General features: G+C 33.9%; 1 pseudogene; it reads right to left on the bottom strand.

The window, feature by feature from the left end:
- Positions 1-4,268: 4,268 nt before the first annotated feature.
- On the bottom strand, positions 4,269-7,202 carry LOC133195061 (uncharacterized; annotated as a pseudogene).
- Between the last annotated feature and the right edge of the window lie 8,137 nt (positions 7,203-15,339).

Raw genomic sequence — 15,339 nt, forward strand, 5'->3', positions numbered from 1 at the left:
TGTTGCTTAAAGATCTCTTTTGTTTTGTTTTTGTTTTTGTTTTTGTTTTGTTTTTTTGTTTTTTGTTTTTGTTTGTTTGTTTGTTTGTTTGTTTGTTTTTTGTTTTTGTTTTTGTTTGTTTGTTTTTTTTTTTTTTTTTGGTAGTTTTGTAAATGTAATTGGTGTGTGAATCACAGTGACGTGTCTCGTATGCTATTTCATGCAGCGTGATTGTGACGGTACATTTTGTCGTCCTGTTCATATTGTCGCCGGCGACAATATGTACCTACCCTGCGCATATTGTCGTCCATCAGAACATGTCGCATGACAATGCACGGCAATGCTCCATATAAATATGACTAATCATTGCTTTGCTGTTTTTGAGAAGATAATTTTTAAAGAATTTTCACATATATTCCTTTGTAAAACTTTGATCGCCCATTGTGGCCCCACCCTACCCCTGGGGTCATGATTTGAACAAAATTGATTTTGTTTTGTTTGTTTGTTTGTTGTTATAATGTGCATCTCAAGAATTTTTCATTCGTATGTAGACGTCACCACTTGCCGGTGGAGGGCTGTAATTTAGACCTATACTAGGCACTTAGGGTCATTGAGCAGAGAGGGATCTCTTTTTCGTGCCAGCACCTCAAAATTGAGTGTACGCTATGTAATGAAGCTCTCACATAAGTATCAACTCTTCTGATACAGTAGTTCTTGAAAAAAAGATTTTGAAAGAATTTTTTTGGTAGCCACACCCTTCCTCCGAGGGACATGATTTGAATAAAATTGAATCTACACTTCATAATGAAGCTTTCACATAAGTTTCAACTTTTCTGACACAGTGATTCTTGAGAAGATTTTTAAAAGATATCACTAAATTTTCACTAATTCTTCAATACTTTCCTTGAAAAAGGGCATGGCCCTTCATTTGAACAAACTTAAATCCCCTTTATCCACAGATGCTTTGTGGCAAGTTTGGTAGAAATTGACCTAGTAGTTCTTGAGAAGAATCTGAAATTGTGAAAAGTTTACAGACAGAGGGACGGTCGGACAAAATGTGATCAGAAAAGCTCACTTGAATTTTCAGTTCAGGTGATCTAAAAATGTCAACCCCAACACCAATTATATCGGTACATGATTGTATTTAAGAATAGCGCAAAAAATAATTTCAAAAAAATCATTACAACCGAACGAAAAAAAACTAATACATGTTTTCAATCTCAAAATATATATTAAAAGAAAAAAGAATAGGCTGATTTATCAGATATCTCAAGAATTACGGTATCTTGACATATAATAGTCATGTACATGAAATATATGGAGATGAGCTCAAAAGTCCATTAAACAATATGAATCTTGGAGCAGAGCAAACACGGGCCTATAAAACATCAGACGTGGGATCAGGTGCCATGGAGGAGTGAGCATCCCCTGCAGACCGATCACACCAGCCATATGCTCCTTGTCATGATTGGTAAATTACGGAACAATCCGTCGACAATTCAGTGTGTAAATAATGTCCTAAAAATTTGTATGAAAAACGTCAGTCAGCATTTGACTTAATGATAAATTGTATTTGCTGACAAGGTCATTGTATCGACCATAGAACTTACGAAATGACAACTTTAAACGACACTGCTGATATTCTTGTTTCATCAACTTGTTTGTCAATAACTTACCTCGTTTTTGAAATTGTTCATACGTAGAGCATGCTCTTGCTTATCTAATCAACTGAGGGATATAAACCCCGTATGCAGGTGATGAAGGCATATTGTACATCAATCCTGGACACAATTTTCTGACAAAAATTTTTCTACCTACAGTATTGTGAGTAGTGCTGTCTGTCGTGTGTGTGTGTTTGTCAATCTCTCTTTCCTTTCTCAAGTAAATATTTGTCAAAACAATATATCGACGAGAATATATGCCGACCTTGACTGTACATATTATCGCCGACGACAATATGTGCTGGTGCTTGACTGTACATTTTGTCGTCCATTATGCAGGAGGAAAATTAGGCTCGTCTCGGTACACATTGTCACCGGCGACAATATGTACCGATGGACGACAATGTTTGCAGTGAGGGTAGGTACATATTGTCGCCGACGACAATATGTACAAAACGACAATATGCACCGTCACAAGGTATCCTGGCTTATCATAACCATGTACTTGGTTTGTTTAAATAATGCATAGGAACAGAGAAGAAGACTTTCAAACAATTAACAGGTTGGGGGGAGGGGGTAAATTCCGCTATAATAGTGGTATATCACTATTATAGTGAGATTCCGCTATATTTTCAGCCGTCGTTACCCTCGATTTCATCAAACAACATGCTTGCTGTTTAGAGCGCAAGTCATGGTGGGTATAAAAATGGACAAAAATGGACAATAATTAACATCCTTACATATTATGAATTTTATTAAATTTTCTGCCGATGTGTTCAATAATACAAACACACTTTTTAAAACGGAAGTTAATTTTTTAACATAGCAACCAGTGATTGTGGTATAGTATTTAAACAGTATTCAAGCTGCTATCGGGGAAATCTTATTCTACAACACCGGTATATCGAAAGAATTTACGACTTCTAAAAACTACTCCAGTAATCTACTCATTCTCCTTCTCGCAGACAAAAGGTCTACATGACTAAAGAAACTGTCAATTCTCTACCACAAATATGTTATTTGTGTCTCTGTAAACAGGGTTTAGGCCTCATATTAGAAATAAGATATTTACAGAACAAAAACTACAATGTAATTGTACCTTGAAAATACTATAAACTAAGATACTTTTTCCAGTGCTGGCCATTTCGCAGAATGTATCACAATTTCTGTTCAATCCGCAGGTAGAAAATTACGAGGATTTTTTAGATTGCTATTGTATATCTGAAATGCAATTTAATTGCGATGTGACAAATTCTTTCGGCAGAACATCAGCGACCTATAAACTTACAAAATGCAAGTTAATTCCACTCGGGAAAAAGTACGTCTTCAGTGTTTATATTTTGTATAGTATGAAAGTATTAAGCTTTTAATTTACAGTTTGCTTTTTAAAAACTTGCCAAATTCATGCCCCCTTGTTTCGGAGTTTACCTTACAGTGTAATTAAAATTAATCATACTTTTTAGGTTTTCTTTGCTTTTTAGACATTTACAAACTTGAAGCAAATTGTATTCTAAGGACATATTTACTAAATTGTGAAATTAATGTCTCTCCTGGGCATAGGCGTCATTGTTGGACTAAATTTCCCTTGTGAAAATGTTACATACTCAAAATTTTCTTTCTTGTCTCTTTGTCACCTAGATGACAAATTGATTGATTGATTTTTTTTTTTACGTTCCATTCGAGAATTTCTCACTCATATAGAGACGTCACCAAATACCGATAAAGGGCTTCAAATTTAGACCTTTTAGTTTACTCAGCACTCAGGGCCATAGAGCAGTGAAGGATCTTTAATTTATCGTGCCAAAGCCTGTTGTGACACGGGGCCTCGGTTTTTAAGGTCTCATCCGATAGATCCGCAACTTTCATTTCAAGTGCCGAGCGCATGGAGAAGGAACAATTAATATTGCTACTTATTTTTTTTTTATCGACTAAGGTCATGCAGTCGCTGCCGAGGCTTGAACCCAGATCACACAGCGAGCGCTCCACTGACTGTCTATATGATAAACTTCGAGGAATGTTTTAACTCACAAATGCCTCTTACATAAAAATGTAAATGGTAAACTTCATGTCACATGGGTTTTGAGTATCAGTCCCAGATTATTATCTCCTGAGAAACTCAAAATACTCTGATGAGCATTGTAGCACCCGCTAATGATAAAACGCCGCTTAATGATAGAAATATCATTAAGCGTTGCAATGCAACGCTTAATGTCATAAATTATTGCAGTAATAGTTAACATTCTGAACCGCTTGATAAAATTCTTTCATTAAGCGGCGATTTAGCATTAGCGGTTGAGAACGTCAACTATTTACACAATAATTATGGCATTAAGCGTACGTTGCATTTGCAGCGCTTAATGATATTTCTATCACTAAGCGGCGTTTTATCATTAGAGGTTGCTAAAGAGCATATATACATTCCACGGATCTCTTGCCAAAATACGAGAACTGAAAATTTGAAATAACTACATAAAAATTTAGCATCCATACTGGTTAATTGAATGTGATTCAATATTGAAACTTGTATATAAGAGAACGAAAATCTTGGTTTTGTACAAAAAGTTTGAAATGTTTTTGTTATACAGTGTATATTGGGGAGGGGATATGTATCTGTATTTTTAATTCTAATCATTCTAATCTATTGGGATACAGAAGTAAAGAATTTCCAGAAAAACCATGAGCTTCGTAATCTTTTGTTCCAGAAAACATCAGCCCAAAACCTTTTCCGTTAACGGTAGACACTGTAACCTCTCCCTCGGCTACTATAATAGACCTGACATTGAATGTATCATTTCCTGTTGTAATATTATCTTTAAATATTATAGCACTTTCTTGTATTGGTAAACCGTTTATCTGAACAGATCCTCGAGAGGAAGCATCAATCATAATAGAGACAAAATTGTTAACATATCCCGGTGGGACGACGATTTTATAATAATCAAGATACTGGTTTATCCCGGGTACGATAGTCATGGAGGGATCCCCCATGTCTGAAGCCTTGGAATGCAATCCAAAGCTGGTTACTAAGACTGGATTTTCTGGAATGAATGAAACAGGTTTGGCTACTTGTAATATGTGTGTCAAAAGAATTTGCAACATCGAATGACAGTGTTTGGCTTACACCTTCGATGAAATACGTGATGTTGGTGCTCTGTGTGGCTGTTATGTGAATCTTTGTATCCCTCTCATCTGAATAAGGGGGGACAATATAAGTGTTATCAACGCTCTCTATCGGCGGTAATTGCTCAATTAGATGATCACATGCACCAATATTGTCCAGTTTATTGCAGTCATTACCAGAGAAAGTTGCCATAGGAGCTGAAGACTCAACTACTGTTCCAGTCAAATCAGTATTGTGAGCAATTTGGTACGTTTCGAAACTGTCAAGTGTGAGATTAAACGTATCCCCGTTTCTAAAAACTTCTCCTTCAATGTTCAGAGGACTGTTGGTTTCCATGTTAAACGTTATTGTAATAGTTGTGTTGTCTGTGATAGCAGCCACCGCAAATTGACTTTTTTGATCTTTATCAGGCGGTGATGATATCACTATATATTTACTAGACAGCTGATTTAAAGGAATGTGGGTAGTACTTCCGGTTGTGGCTCTTGCTCTGTCATGACTTATTACGAAGACATCATGAGATGTCTCAAAGAGAATTGCTTTCTTTTCTTTCTTGAAACTTTCTAGTTCCATAGAGCTTGGTATAACGATATGCTGATTGGACAAAATATAGATTTGCCTGTCTATCTGTAATTTCAGTAATGGATTAAGATCCGGTGACGTTGTTATATTCAAATCAGTGCCATCATCCGATGTGACATACACTGACTTCGTGGTGGTGACGACGTTTGTCATAAACACCACTAAAAATGCCTTTCCTCGGTTTCCTATAAAAAGTGTAGAATGAAAAAGTAGTTCTAACAAATTAGCGTATTTAAACGTAAAAATAAGACTCCTGTTTATTTTACAATTTTATCTTCAGAGAAAAAATGTATTTACTAAATTCATATTGTTAATGTAATTTTAATATCACAATTGATATACGAAAATCTTTCAAAATATAGGGTCAAGTACAGAAAAACACAAAAATTGTCCCATTCGTTCGATAATGTCAGTTTAAATACATTATCTAAATAAAAAAAATCTTCAAAACTTTCGAAATAAGTTTTAAAACAAACAAGATAAAATGAAGTATACTTGTTATAATACAGAAATTGATATAATACAGGAATTATCGGTACAAAGGTTGACACTCACAGATCGACAGTTTGACTTAGAGACAGACAGGTTAATTGACAATTTCATATATACACACAGGTTCACAGGTCGACACAAATCTTCAGTTTTACATTTCAACTTATTTAAGAAAAATGATCATTCGGTCTTCATTCGATTCTCATTTAATGATGAACAATATCAAACGACAAATTATTGTGTATACTGTACGTTTGCATTTGGAAAGCCATTCAGTCGACCTGTCTGTCGAATTGAGTCGACCTGTCTACCTTCCGATCAGTCTACCTTCCGATCAGTCTACCTGTCGACCTGTCTATTTGTCATCATATCGAACTGCCGATCTGTCTACCTGTTGACACATCAAACTGTTTACTTTTCCACCTGTCCACCTGCCTACCAACGAATTTAATTGTGTACGCGTCTGAATTTCATGTTGAAATTAAATCTAAAATATATGCATTACAATAATAATCATCCAATGTTGCTTTTGTATAATATTTTTGCTGTGTGTCATAATATAAACTAACCAATAGTTGTATTCTTGGCAAAAATTGGAACAGGTGCTGCAGTGGTTTCTGGGTTTACTGTAACAGTTGTTGTCTCCGTCGACTCATAGCGTGCTCAATGATACATGTAATAGAAAGAGAATTATGATCAAGAAAATAAAGAAACGTCGGTTTCAATGATGTGCATTTTAGACAAGTGTAGTGCTTTATAAAAATTAGAATCCATTCCCTATCTTTTTCTAATATCTTGTTTATTAATAAGTAAAATTTCTGGCAAATAGTTGTATTCCTAACAAAACTTTGAGCAGGATCGAGCTTTCAATGATTATATATATTTTTCAGATAAAAATGTTTTTATTCACACTGCAATTCATGCATTAATTGTCATTTCTAATATGCATTATTAAATGCATAAATTACCAGCAGATAGTTCATTAAAGTCATATATGGCGTATTTTTGATAAGTTCAGATAATCAAAATTAAAATATCTTTCTATTTGATTTATTACTTCAAATAAAGGTAGGACTTTTCTGTAAATTACACAATTTAAATCAACCGCGTTTCAAAGATACCAAAAAATTAAAACAATAACTGATTTATTTACCGAATCCACATTTAAATAAAAGACACATTTAAAGTCAATTTAATGATAGAAACGTGGGGTTATTCAGGTTCAAAATCTGTGTAAATTTTAATTTGAACGTAAAAAGCATTATCTAAACTCACTTAACTCGTATTATTATTTTTTTTTAGATCAGATATGCCATATATACTTTAAGGTATGAACAATGTATAACTAACATACCTTCATGTTTCATGAGAAACCACACAGTGGTCAACACAGAGGCAGAAACCAAAAGGAACAATAAAGAAAGAAGAATGTAAAGCCATCGCTTCGATTTGTCTTCTGGAATGTCAGGAATTATGATTTTCTCAGGCCGTATAATATACTTGAGAAAAAAAAATCCTATTATTTTTTTTTAAACTAAATTATGTAAAGTACAGTGCAGTTCCAGATAATATATTTTTCATCCATTTGCCTTAATCACAAATTTAATTATAACTCGATTAAATTCACATTTGAAATCTATACCTTGACGTTTTTCGAAGGTGAAATTTTTCGAATAGTAATATGGTTCAACTCTTCCCTCTGTTGAAAGTGTAAGAAAATTTGGTCTTAATTTAGTTGAACTTGGTAATACGTTTGTTAATATTTATCCCAGGCACAACTTTCGCTTTTATTTCTGTATTCTAATCTTTAAAAAAGCATATTCAAGTTTAGATGAAAGAAAAATTACGACGAACTGATGTATACCACATAAAAATTAATTTTGTTAACTTACTTTTTAAGCAACTACAACCTTAATTATTATATGTATCAAAAGATAATTACTTGAATTGTATGTTATTAATTTTACCTTTTTCATACATAAGATATCCTTGATCCCCATCCTGAACCAAGATGTGAAATATTTATTAGATACAGTAAATCAAATATAAATTTGAGTTCCCATATGCATGATACATGTATTAGAACTTCTTCAAAGTTGTACCTAAAACTGACTGAATTGACTCCAGCCGGAGGTTGTCGAATAAGTAACTAGTAAGTAACTTCTGTCCCCTTTTATATTGCATTAGCAGGAAGTTTCTCGTAAGAAACCGCGGATACTAGGACTAATGCACTCTTCACTATCTCGTACAAAGGACTCCATTTGAAGGTTGTTCGCCTTTTTGGTGTGTGTTTTATCCCTTGTCAAAATCTTAACAATGAAAAAAGTAAACAAACTCATTAGAATCAATTGATATAAAACACTCAATCGTTTTTTAGGATATCTTACACAGATTGCTTTATCTGTTAAAATATACATGTACTTAGAACCTGAAGATGTCTATAATGCCACTCCGCGGTAGGCATTGCATGAATAGGAACCTGACCAATTTTTCACAGAAAAAGTTCAAAGTCCTGACTTCCTCAATAAATAATGAACAAGAAATACAATTTGAAATATTTTACCGACCTTTTTCTGATTTCTGAATGCTAATCGTGTGTTTAAAAACATTACTACCTGCTTATAATTGATAAGGTACAGGAAGATGCCGAATTTGCATGAGTGTCGGGGGGGGGGGGGGCTCAACAACAGAGTTAAAGGCCGTGCTCAGTTAATCGGTATCTCATCATCAAAAAATTATACAAAACGGTATGAAGTAGACACTTAAATCTAGAAAAGAACTTTGCAGGAATGTCTCAGTTACTTCTTTCCATTCAGGCGGTTAAATGTCATGGCATAAAAAGTCAAACATAATTACTTAACATTTCAATTCATGAAAAAAGTGTTAGAACATTCCTATATAATTTAATTTTGTTTGTATTCTAGCCCCTGATTGGTTAATATCCAAAAAGGAACACAAATTATTTCTGTATAACCTGGTTTGGTATGGGGACACACCCCCTGACAACCAGCTGAATCATCTGTATCCATACAATCCTCTCATTTCCAGTCCTCGAAACAATAATTCGGTATTTCCACATGTTAACAAGCTGCTAGGCCTATGTATCAGTTTTTACCTCCCCTCGCTTCCCATCACTTCCGTTACTACGGTTGTATTATTGAGCGGCAAACTTGAACTAACAAAAAGCAACGAAATTTTACACCCATAGTTATTTCATGATTTTAAAATTAAATTATAAGGAATGACTCTAATTCTTGGCCAAATTATTCGAGTATAACCTGGTTTGGGTCAGTTTACGCTGTTTTATAATCCGCTTAACATTTCAATTCATGAAAAAAGTGTTAGAACATTCCTATGTATCTTAAGACTGTATTCCTAAATGTATATATTTGTACCTTTCTCATTATAAATGAGATAAAGTCCATCACTTCGTAAGGTTTATCTTCATTGCTTCGTCCACTTCACTTAAATTCTTATCTCAAGTAGAGAGCTTTAAAATAATTTAAACATATACTTAAGATATCTCTCTCTCTCTCTCTCTCTCTATATATATATATAAAGCAAACTTTACAACAACTCTTAAACTAACATAACAACTCTTAAACTAACAAAACTGCCCAAAGTGAAGAAATATTAATATAGAAAGCACAAAGAAATTCACTTTTATAAAGATACCCACTTACGCCCCTACGGAATCTATCTCCTAGCAGTACAGGAACCTAAGTGAAGAAATAATAATATAAAAAGCCTAGATAGCCAAGCGGTCTTGTGCGCTGTTCCTGTACTGCTAGGAGACAGATTCCGTAGGTCGAGAGTTCAACCCCGGGCTGGGGCGGAAGTGGGTATCCTTATAAAAGTGAATTTCTTTGTGCTTTCTATATTAATATTTCTTCACTTAGGGCAGTTATGTTAGTTTAAGAGTTGTTGTAAAATGTGCTTTATAAATAAACATTAATTTCATTACAACGTGTATTGGTAACGATCCTCTAATAAAACCAATGTATCTCACTTCCATTCTCAATGACCGTGTAGTGTAGAGCAGTGCTGCGAGAATTCCATCGGCATCGAAAGCAAGTTTTTTGACTTGCCTAGATAGCCAATCGGTCTAGTGCGCTGTTCCTGTACTGCTAGGAGACAGATTCCGTAGGTCGAGAGTTCAACCCCGGGCTGGGGCGGAAGTGGGTATCCTTATAAAAGTGAATTTCTTTGTGCTTTCTATATATATATATATATATATATATATATATATATATATATATATATATATATATATATATATATATGAAATACGGAGATAACGGAACAGTATTCAAGCTCAAAGTCTAGCAGAGCAAACACGGGCCTCCAAAAACATCAGAGGCGGGATCAGGTGCCATGGAGGAGTAAGCATCACTGCCGAACTGTCACACCCGCCATGTGCTCCTTGTCATGATCGGGAAAAACGGAAAAAATCCCTAGGCAATCCAGTGTGTAAATAATGCCCCAACAATTAGTATGAAAAACTTCATTCAGTATTTGACATATTGATAGGATGTATTTGCTGACAAGGTCTTTGTATCGACCATAAGACTTGCAAAATGATGTTTTCGAACGAAGCTGTTGATATCCTTGATTCATTTACTTGTTTGTCAACAGTTTGCCTCCTATTGGAAATTGTTTATGCGTAAAGCATGCTCTTGCGTATCGAATCAACAGGGAGACAAAAACCCATATGCAGGTGATAAAGACATATTGCTTCGTAAGTAAGAGAAGTTTACGATTGAAAAATTCAACTCATCACGTTTATCATAAAGCTTGGTTTTTAGAATGAAACAGATGTGTTAGACTCTGCGGTATCTTTTATTTCAAGCTCACTGGAATATATCAAGTCTACAATGAATGGAAGTAACTTTGTTAATTGATAATACGTCGTCGATATATCTAAATGTCGAGTTGAAGGCCACAGCAAGTGTTTTTTCTTGTAGAAGTTTTTTAAATAAATTCTGCTTCATATGAATACAAAAATAGGTCTGCTAATCGGAGGAAGCAATAGGTACCCATGAGAATTCCAACAGATTGTTGAAAGACCTCATCTCCAAAAACTACATAGATATTGTCAATCAGAAACTCAAGCATCTTTTTAAGATCAACCTCAAAGTACTTGTGCGTACAATCAGAATGTTTTTAACAAAATAATTTTGCAAATGACCAATGACAAGGTTAATATATTTACAGCTCTATATTTCTTTCACTGTGATCCACTTTTTATATGACACAGCACGTTGACATAAGATGCATCAACCAACAAAGTTTGGTGTTTCTAAGCCTCGTAGTATCCAAAACATTGAGATAATGGTGCAGAATTCTAAAAAATTCTAAAAAAAAAAAAAAAAAATAGGTCAGTGACCTACTTTTTGATTGAAACACTCCGAGGACCAAAGATGCATCAACTAACAAAGTTTGATGATTATAAGTCTCTTATTATTTTAAATATTTAGATATTGCTTTGAAATTCCAAAAGTAGGTCATGGTCTTTTACTTCTTGGTTGACACACTACGAAGACCCAAGATGCAGCAACTGCCAAAGGTTTATAATTCCTAGACTTTAGTTATTGGAAACACTTAGAAATAGCCATGAAATATCAAAGGTAGGTCACAGTGACCTACGTTTTGGTTGACACACTCCCACACATAGACCCAAGATGCATCAATTGACAAAGTTTGATGATTCTAAGCCACTTAGTACATGTATCTGAAGAAATTAAATACTAGTATTGTCATGAAATTCCAAAAGTAGATCACTGTGACCTACTTTTGCTTGATATACCCCGAGGCCTTAGGACGCATCAATTAACAATGTTTGATGATTCTAAGCTACTTAGTATCTGAAATGATTAAATAAAGTCATGAAATTCCAAAAGTAGGTCACTTTAACCTAGGCCATAGGATGGATTTACTGACAAGGTCGAATAATCCTAGACTTCACAGTGTCCAATTCAAGATATGCATCTAATTCAATTTGAAAATGAATACCTGCAAAATTAAAAAAGTGGGTCACTGTTTCCATAAACATGTTTGAAGGTCCAATGCTGCATCAACATATAAAATTTGATGATTCTAAAACCTTTAAGAATCGGAAATAATGAACTAAATGTTTTAAAAATGATAGCCATAAACTTCAGAAAGGAGGTCAAAGTGAACTACTTTCTGGTTGACATACTTCATGGCATAAGAATCAAGAACGAGGGACAGTAAGAAGCAAAATCTGCCCCCCCCCAAAACAAAGATTTTTTGTGTAAACAATTCTTTGTTTACGCCATTTCATTCGTTTTTTTTTTTTTCTTAAAATATATTTTTGTCATTTTGGGGGCTAAAACATGAAAACTAACAAATTAGATTTCTGGAAATGTTATACATGTATAATATTCATTCTCAACATCTTACCAGGTATTCAAAAGTGGTTATTACTACAATTATGCATGAATTATTATATGAAAATCAATTTCTCACAAAACAAAAGACCAAAACCATAATGTTTGGGTAAAATGTCCTGTTTGTTAAAAAAATAACAGATTTCTGGAAATTTTTATAACTTTAATTTTCAACGTCTGATCGGTTATTCAAAAGATGTTAGTATTTCAATTATACACAGACCAAATTTTGGGGTAAAATGTCCTTTATTCATATAACTCATTTTCAACATCTTACCAGATCTGCAAAAAGTGGTTAATATTACAATTATACTTGACCTATTATATGAAAATCATTTACTCACAAACTAGTTGATCAAAACCTCAATTTTTGGGTAAAACGTGCTTTTTTTCATTTAAAAAAATCACAGAATTATATCATATTCAACATCTTACCAGTTACTCAAAAGTGGTTAATATTACAGTTATACACTGACCAAATTTTGAGGTAAAATGTTCCATGATTGGAAAGTCGTGTGTTCGAATCACGACCACGACCAACCTAAGTTGATAAAAAAAAAAATAGGTAGCAACTGTTCCTTCGCCAAGCTCTCGGCACTTTGAAGTGAAAGTTGCGGGTCCTTCGGATGAGACCTTAAAAACCGAGGCCCCGTGTCACGGCAGGCGTTGGCACATAAAGATCCCTCACTGCTCAAATGCCCTGAGTGCCGAGTAAAGGTCTAAGTTTGAAGTCTTTCACCGGAATATGGTGACGTCTCTACATGAGTGAAAAATTCTCGAACTGGACGTAATCAGTCAATCTATTAGTGACCTTGAACTTGCCAAATGGACTTTGGGTTAGATAATACACACCCTTAAGTCTTAAGCAATCTTTGTGTCAAGTATCAACTACAATTAGCCTCCATTTGAGAGTAATAGATAGGACACAAATAAATCACTTTTTGTTAAAGACCTTGAACTTGCTGGAATGACCTTAGGTCATGGTCAATGCATACCCTCAGATCACATGCAATATTTGTGATAAGTATGAGCCTCTAATATTCTCTATTACAAGATATGGTTACGACAGGAAGTGTAAGTGACCTTGATCTTGATCAAATGACCTTTGTTTAAAGTCATGACACACATAAGCATTCTTTGTATGAAGTATGAACTTCCAATGTTTCTCCATAAAGAAGTTGTACTCACCAGACGAGAATTTTTTTTCTTTTTTCTTTCAGTGATCTTGAATTTGACCTTGAAACACCCTAAGGTCACAAAACAATCGTTGTTCCAAGCATGAAATTCCAATGATCCTCCATTACAAAGTTATATTAACTGAAAACCTGCAAAATTCAAATAATAGGTCACCGTGGGTGGTTGGGGGATTAGCTGCTCTCCTTTATAAGCATGATTCTACATACCAACATACAAGGGTTCCGTTTTTCCTTGAATGGTTGAAGGCTATTTACAGGTAACTTTTTCATATAAATTTAATAACTTTGAAGATCCAGAGGAGGTGACGGTGGGGAGGACACCCACAACCCCCCACTCCCACCTACATTTGCTCATGCATTTCAAGTGAGACTTTGCTCCAGTTTTTTTTTTTTCAATTAAATGACAATATTACTCCTTTATATAAAGAAACTCTCAATTAACTGTAGGGAAGACCCACTCACACATGTGTGTTATAGTACATGAATGTGGATATGCCAAATTTTGCATTTTATTTTGCATTATACTATGATGAAACTTTAGCATGTCGTAGTCTAAAGTGATGTCTGATAAAGAAAATTTTCCTATTGCTTGATTTTGATTTTTTTTTCTTCATTCATGGGTGTTTGACTCCGCATCACAATGCATATACATGTTTTAGTACATTTTATTTTTAATTATATATACAATATCAATGGACTTTGTGATCTCCTATGAAAACAGCCTACATGAACATGATGAGAAACACATGTTCATATACATAAGAGTGTCAGATGCGGGGTGTTTGTTAGTATTTTGATCTGTGTTAATCATTACCTACTTGAAATAAAAACAAGTCTGCTGTTGATTTGCTTTTAACTGTTTGGAAAATGCTAAGTATAAGATTTCGACTCAATTTAACAATCATCATGTAACTTCTTCTCTAAGTGGGTACACATAGTTTAACTGATTGTAAGTACTTCAACTTGTACATTTTTGGCAAGGATTTTTAAGGATGCGTAAACTGCTAATAAGAATGAAGGTGTACAATGTGTGGACAATCCCCTCTCTAAGATATTTCACAATTCTAAAAGTTCATAGAAAATTTAATTTTTTTTTTGAAAACTGTGTTGTCAGTATCATCTTTTTCACATTTGATTCCCTTATTTCATTGAAATCAAACGAAAAAAAAGAGCCTCATGCATGATTAAAACTCACTCTAAAGCTAGTGGTGGAGCATAATGTTACACACCTGAACCATTACCCTAAAAATTCTTCTTATATATAGTATGTGTTAGTGTGATTAAATATACGAGTTTTTTCAGGCCTATAATTTTTTTCTTCATTTTTTTTTATTTTCATATAGAATGGGTTCAGACTATATTTTCGAAACATAAAATAGAATTTAAATTCATTTTTCTGTTAAGAGACTTGACCCATTCATGCTCAAAAATATTTTTAAATGGTTCTGATTGACCCATTTTCCACTAATTTTCCTTTAAAAGTCAGATTTAAAAAATCTAATATAAATCAATGAATTATTCAATAAAATAAATGAATTAAACGTGTTAAAGATCACATTACTGAAAATATAATTTTTGAAAAATTAGAACATTTCCTTGAACTTTGAAAATTGAGAAATATATTGTCTCATAGTGAGGGATTGTCCTCACTTTGTACTCCCCCATTCTTTAAACATGCTACAACTGAAACTTACGCAGTTATGGTTCTTTATCATGACAGTGCATGCTATGCCATGGGTTGTAGTTTCCAGTCTTAGATCACATTCAAATCAAAACAGACACATCCATATTAGATCTGGCTACACCAGCATTGGGTTTAAGTTGCATAAAAACATATCATCCTTTTAAAAATGTCTCAATAATGAAATATATACTTCAAAAGAACATTTTTAATATAT

The sequence above is a fragment of the Saccostrea echinata genome, unplaced genomic scaffold (genome assembly GCF_033153115.1).
Source record: "Saccostrea echinata isolate AGI-Se365-2 ecotype Australia unplaced genomic scaffold, CSIRO_AGI_Sech_v1 ptg000029l, whole genome shotgun sequence".
In the NCBI taxonomy this organism is placed as follows: Eukaryota; Metazoa; Mollusca; class Bivalvia; order Ostreida; family Ostreidae; genus Saccostrea; species Saccostrea echinata.